This window comes from Anser brachyrhynchus (assembly GCF_964034855.1).
Source record: "Anser brachyrhynchus genome assembly, chromosome: W".
Classification (NCBI taxonomy): domain Eukaryota; kingdom Metazoa; phylum Chordata; class Aves; order Anseriformes; family Anatidae; genus Anser; species Anser brachyrhynchus.
In genome coordinates, this window is record NC_137704.1 from 25,311,502 (window position 1) to 25,318,668 (window position 7,167).

Sequence of the window (7,167 nt, forward strand, 5' to 3'; positions counted from 1 at the left end):
TTCTGTCCGTTTTAATCCAAGGCAAACACGTCCTCGAGCAATTTCGTGCCACCGTCGACCATTTTTGAGTGCTTGCGGTAAGAACAGGGTAGAATGTGGCATGCAGTCATTTTCAGGCCTGAAATGGATTTTTTTTTTCTTTTTTCCCAGTTGACTGGGAGAGGAATTGAAGAGGACAAATAAACCATATGGCCTCTGTTCGTAAATAGTTCCCTTTGACATTTTCAAAGGCAGAGTTTGATTTTTGAAGTAGTACAATACCCGGGCGAACGTAGACATCTCCAAGAGCATCTTCAGTTCCTGAGACCTTGCTCACCATGTAATTTTGAACTGCCGTCTGGCAGCTGTTGGAGCGAGTTTATAACAATCCCATAGCTAAATTCAAAGAGTAAGATTCTATTTATTAAAAAAAAAAGCGAAATCTAGCTTAAAAAGACGAGCTTTTCTCACCGGGGCTTACTCCATTGTCTCTCGGGTTGCAGCGGAATAGATGGAACAAAAGGATCTTGAAAGGGTTGCTCTGATTAATCTTGCAGGGAAAATAAGCAGGCGCTTTAGGAAGTCTGCATGAATTTTTGTTAGGCTTTGCAGAGAATATACCCAATTACAGCTTGGACAGGACAGACTATACCTAAAAACTAGTTTTTTTCTTTTTCTTTTTTTTTTTTAAAACGAAAAATGTGGGTTCAATGCCTACTGCATTCAATTTTCTTTCCCCCTCCTGTTTCTCCTCTGCTGTAGGTTGAGGTTTCATTGCAAAAAATGCAATTCCTGGGGAGCAAATGCCCCAAGACCGCTCCAGCAGTGAGCCAGGCTGCCTGCTCCTCCTATTTTTTAGCATCCCAGGGCACAAGTGTGCACGCAGCGAAACAAATATTGCATGTGCTGGATGCGTGGAGAGCCTCTGCATCAGGCCATGGGACTGGAAAGGTTTGCTTCCAGCCTTCAGTTTGCATTTTCCCCTCTCAAAGCTCAGCTGCATCTCTTCAGCCTCCACCTCTGGAGGCGTGAATTCCTTCTCCGTGATGAGAGGTTTTTGGCACTGATGTAGGGCTAAAAACCCCTAGGAGCCTGGGATGGACCAAATGAAAGAGGGAACCGAGCTGGAGAAGGAAACCAGGGCTGGAAGGGGGAAAACTGGGAGCTGGGAAGCCGACGAGGTAAGGAACTGGGGTTGTGTGGTGGATTTGGGGCTGCCACCAGCGTTCCAGTAGCACAGGCACCATCTCTTCAGTCCCACTGAAACAAAACCGCTGGCCCAAAGGCGTTCTGGCCTGAGTTTTCTCTCTCCGAAATCCCTCCTGATGCGGTAGTTTTCTTCTGCGTGGATCTTACTCTAAGCACTAACGGGTTTGTGTTTCACAGATGACCACGTTATTTATTTGCTCGTAGTAAGCACCAGGTGGATAATACTGCCTACAATTTGGAAAACGAGGAGGCGGGGACCTCCCATAATGTGATTTAGCCAGAAGTGCAACATTTATTTGGAAACGCTGGTAGAGTTTGTAGGCAGCAGGAGAAATGCAGCCAAAACTGCCCTGTAGGCCTTGTGAGTGGAAACTGTTGGGCCCAAAGCCATGGGAAGCTGTGTTTCCAGGTTAAAAGCCTGCCTGACTTATGATGATGATGATGACGATTATTATTTGGAAATGGGGCCTGTGTTAGGTGAGGAAGGCCTGCCCTCTTCAGGGGAGTTGGCAAAAGTGGGGTTTCTGGCCTAATTCCCTGCCTGCATAAAACCACGGTCCCGCTGCTGACAGCACACCGTTGTCATTAGAGATGGTTTCCAGTCAGGAATTGTCAGGATCCCAGTCCAGGAGAGCTGGGATCCATCACTTGAAGGCTGATCCATCAGTTTAAGGCACTGCAAGAGGCACCACGAGGCCTGTTGACGGGGCTCACCCTCCAACTCATTCTTTTTAAGGCCTAGCACTGGCCGTGACCGGTCCCTGTGAGGTTTGTTCTCTTTCTGCAGTTCATCTGCACGCCGTATTAGCTGAGAGGAGGACAGAAAGGTGCTGTGTGCCGATTTCAGGACCCTAAACCCAGATGTAATGTCACCAGAGCCTTCCTGGTGGGGTTACGCTCTCCGCTGAGGTGACTGACTGACCCCTCTTTGCAGCCTACCCGCGCTCGGTGAGCCTTCACTGCGACTTTAGTGTCAAGCGTTTGGTGCTTTTTATACCGGTTTAGATCAGGTAAAGGAACAATCCCAACTTGTACCGAGCGGTCAGAAGAGGGCAGTGCTTCCCCTCTGTACTTGCCTGTCTTTATGCTTGAAGCTGAACAGCCTCAAGCCGCGAGTGGATGCTGCAGAGCTACCATTACACCGGCCGGGATGTCAATCTGTTGCCCACAGATGCAGATTTCCAGGTTGTTATTAATAATCAGTAACATGTAACTAATTAGCAGATTGTTAATTAGTCGCCTCTTTGAATTGCAAGTCTGAATTTTGGGGGTGTGGGGCTCGGCTGACCCCCAAAGTACGGCGCGTCTGTGAGGTGGTGTGGGTCCTCAGCCAGCAAAGAGGTCGCCAGCCCGCAACGAGGTATTTTTATGAGAAGGAAAAGCTCGTATAAAAGCATCAGTTGTGAATATGAGACTAACCAGAAGTTTTCTTTCTCAGCACAAGCAAGGCGGCTTTAGGGCGAGCAACCAGGACAGCAGCCTGACCCCTCAGCCTAAAAACCCACCTCCCTCTGCACTCTGCAATCTGGGTCAGTAACGGAGTAAGCCATTAAGCCCCGTTAGGTTAACTAACGGATTTAACAGGATTTAACAGTGCCACCAAACGTTCCCAGGAGCTGGAGGTTTTAGAATCTGCGCTGTTAAATCACTAGCACGATCCCAGGCACGGTGCTGGATCGGGCCAAGGAGCATTTCCCAAATATTTGCTGGAGACAGGGTGGGAATCGGCTCAGGAGATGCTATTCCCAAAATGCAGTCTGAAAACATTGGTTTGGATGGTAAAACACTTTAATAACACGGATGCAAGTTGTTCCCATGCAAGGTGGTCTCAGAGCCAGAGAAAAGCCTGAACACATTTGATCACAAAAATTATAAATGAGATATTTTAAGCCGAATGATTTTAAAGGAGAGAGCAAAATTACTAGGCATAAGTAAAAGGATAATGATGGAAATAAGGTAAAGGTAATTAGCAGTGTTGTAGCTCTAAAGGTATAAGAAGCAAAGCTTGCGGAAAGAAGTAACATCTTTTAGTAAAATTGGTAAATGTCATCTTTACTGTGTAGTTCCTACCATAGCATCATAATGGAAATGAGAGCGGTCATCAGGGACATCTCTCTGTGTGAGGTTTACTCTAAACATGGTTAACCCTCAGCATTTTTAACAGAAATAGTGGAAGATAAAGCTGCTTGTTTTTATCCAGATGTAGGAGCTTTCGTCCTGAGAGATGGTTTGCCTGCCAAGATCTACACTGTAAAAAAAATCCGAGATCAAAGGTAGATAAAAGTTAATGTGACGAATTATTTGTTGGGTAGTTGTGCATACATAGGTACACCATCAGCATATTTATGGGACTGATAGGGTAGGTGTCAAGGCAACAGTGTGGAGAGAAGGAAAAGAGCCCTGGATCTAGGCGAGTAGAACAGAGAGGTGATTTTCTTAATTTTATTTTAATTCACATTAAGAGTCAGTGATATAAAAAACCAAGAACACTGAGTCCAGCTCTGGTGGTTTTGCTTTAAATAGGTTGAAAAACTGGAACTGTTACAGAGAGGACCGACAAAATTATCTCAAGGATGGGGAAAAAAAATCTTCTGTTTCATTTATCGGATGGATTTGGTAACAGTCAGTAAGGAATATTGTGAGAAAAACAAAACAGGAAATAGTCGACTCTGATTTAGAAAAGAGAGCCATAACAAGCAGCAAATGATCACAAGTCCAGGAAAGCTCAAATGAGAAATATAGCACAGTTTTGGGAGAGTGAAAGCAATCGATGTAGACCTACAAACTGACATCAAATGACTTTTGGGAGTTGCATTTTCCTTCTGCAGGAACTGCTGGCTTTCTCTGAAGCGGAACCTGAGTAAAATGCAACGGCCCGTATACGTAGGAAATCTGCTGTGATAATCTAATGGTCTCCTGTGGTATGAAAAAATTGTGAATGAATTCTCCCTCTGTTGTGAGCGAGCGGTGGAACTGCTTGGGGTGGGTCCCAAACAGCCAAGCGAGATAGCAGAGCCGTGACGTATTTAAGGAGCTGAGGAATGCCAAGGGCTCCCAGTTGTTCTCTTGGCAACGGCAAAGCAACAACATCACGGGTGCCAAAAGAAACTCTTCTGTGCGGAGCACCAAAGATGGTGATAAACATCCACAGGAGGAAGAAGAGAATTCCTTTTCTTGCTGTACAGCACATGATTTAGCTAGAAATCTAACAGGTGCTCGATAAGTAGCACAGAACAAGCTTGAAGCGAGCCAAGTCCCACTACGTGGGGCTGCTGTCCATATCGCTGGCTGTAGGTCAGGCGTAAAGCATCCCTGTTGTCTTAGGACCGGCCAAGTTTGGGTTATCGGATAGTAGCTGAGTTGCAGCACGACACATTGCTACGGGATGCTGCTGGCCACCTGCATAAGGCTGGGGTGTGATAAGGCATGAAGCATGGTCCAAACCTTCCCTCTGCAACGACCTACAGGTTGAAATAGCTTTGTAGGACTGGAGTCTGGATTTGAGAATGAATGCGAAGGATGGTAACGTGGGCTTTCACCGAAGAACTGCTGGGAGAAGACACCGGTGCCAAGGCAGTGGGTGTGCCGTGTGTAAGTAAAAAGCTCTCCTGAAAAATATTGCTGGGAGTTTCAGCCCCTGCAGCCCTGCCGGATCTCATTTCATGGAGTGGAGCTTTTTTTCTCTTCTGGGATGAATTACAACACAGCCTTCCTGTCGATCTTTCACGAGAAAGACTCAGGCAGTATATTTCGGCGAGGCGTTAACTGCTTATCGGCTACATTGGACAAGATCCTCAGCCACTCTAAGATGACATAGGGTTTCAGCATGACTGATTAATGCTGTTTGGGTATGAAGTCTGGTGTTTCCAAATGCCTTCAATTCGGGCTATTTTTAGCCAGGCACAAAGCCATGACCTTGCATGTTATTTTAGCAATCTTCTTTGTTTATAGGTGCAGCATCGCGTTGGACGGAAACGTTTCAAAGCCAGCACAACCATGCTGACAGGGAGTAGGGGGAAAGCAGCAGGATATATAACTCATGACAAGCCTCAAAACCATGATTAGAAGAGGAGGCTTTGATTAAGTGGGCTCCTATATTTATTGTCACAGTTACTATAGCGACTGCGCTTCTTTTCGCTGCAGAGCGTTCCTTCGCACCTCTAACAATTTGAATTATCTGAAGTGCCAGAGGAGAATTAACAACCCCACAGTGTACAACAAGGAAAAGCATCTCAGAGGCCGGGGAGCGACGTGGAAGTCCCTGGGGCCGAGGGGACGGAAGAAGTCCCAGATGAGCTGAGCAGTCACGCTGCCTACGGTCTTACTTTCCACCTCCCAGTGCTGTGAAAGCTTAGGCAGGGAAGACTATAAGTTCTTCTCTATTAAGGAGGTTAGGATATTAAGAATAGTCCTATGTTATGAAAAGTGATGCTTTTTCAGACTGTAACTTTTTTCTGTGCCTGGCAATTTTATGCCGACCTGCAGCGTAAGCTGCCTTGCAGTCTTCAGAACAAGAGGCAACGGGCACAAAGTGAAACACGGGATGTTCCGGCTGTATATGAGAGGACATTTCTTTATGGTGAGGTGACAGAGCACTGGGACAGGCTGCCCAGAGAAGTTGTGGAGCCTCCTTCTCTGGAGATGTTCAAAACCTGCCTGGATGCCATCCTGTGTAATGTGCTCTGGGTGATCCTGCTGGGCAGCGGGTTGGACTGGGTGATCTCCAGAGGTCCCTTCCCATCTAAGCCATTTGGTGATTCTGCCAAGCCTTCTGTTTTAATGAAACGTGCTGTGTGCTGTGAGGTATCCCAGCCCTTCAGGCTGCGGATGGCAACACACAGGACAGAGGTTAAGTCTTCACTGGAAGGTGTTTTTCCGTGTGTTTTGAGGAGCCCTAACTGGTAGAGGGGATGAGGACTTCTGACTGTCAGGATTGAGGTCCATAAATACATATGTTCAGACTGTTTCAGAGTCTGGTTTGTCAGATGAAAGCCCTGAAGGGCTACAAAGCTGGTGAAGGGCCTGCAGCACAAGTCCTGTGAGGGCTGAGGGACCTGGGGTTGTTTAGTATGGAGAAGAGGAGGCTCAGGGGAGACCTTATTGCTCTCTGCAGCTGCTTGAAAGGAAGGTGTGGGGAGCTCGGGGTTGGCCTCTTCTCACCCATAACTAGTGATAGGACTAGAGGGAATGGCCTCAAGTTGTGCCAGGGGAGGTTCCAGTTGGAATGAGGAGACATTTCTGTCAGAAAGGGTGGTTACGTATGGGGATGGGTTGCCCAGGGAGGTGGTGGAGTCACCGTCCCTGGGGGGTGTTCAAGGAAAGGTTGGACGTGGTGCTTAGGGACATGGTTTAGTGGGTGACATTGGTGGTAGGAGGAAGGTTGGACCAGATGATCTCGGAGGTCTCTTCCAACCCTAATGATTATAGGATTCTAAGCACGGAAGACTGCAAAAGCACCTTCCTCACTGTGGCCAGGCCAAAGCTGAGACTCCTCCAGCAACAAAGCCGCCACAGTTTTAGTGTGACACAAAGCCGTGGGGAGCAGAGATACCAGACTTGGAGTGACAAAACAGGAATCGGACGGCGTTACACCCGCTGGGCGACAGCCTCCATCTTGTCTCAAGTAACTACACCCGGAGCCATCCTGTGCCCCCCAAACACCCCTCTTTGGTGCATCTCCCCTGCTTGGCTGTGCCTTTCCTGCCTCGCCCTCCTTCCTGGCCTGTCACCCCTCAGAGCTGAGGTCCCCTTATCGCTGCCACAGCCACCCGGGGTCCCCTCCATCTCCCCGTCCCCTCACAGCCCCCATCCCCTTGCCGCCCTTTTCCCCTCACAGCCCCCTCTCCTCACCGCCCCCTCCCCTCGCACAGGCCCCGCCCCCTTTCGGGCCCCGCTCCTCGCCCCGCCCCCGCGCTCCGATTCGCTGCCGGCCCTGGCTCATTTGCATATCACCGGCCGCGCCCGGCCCGCCCTCCCCTG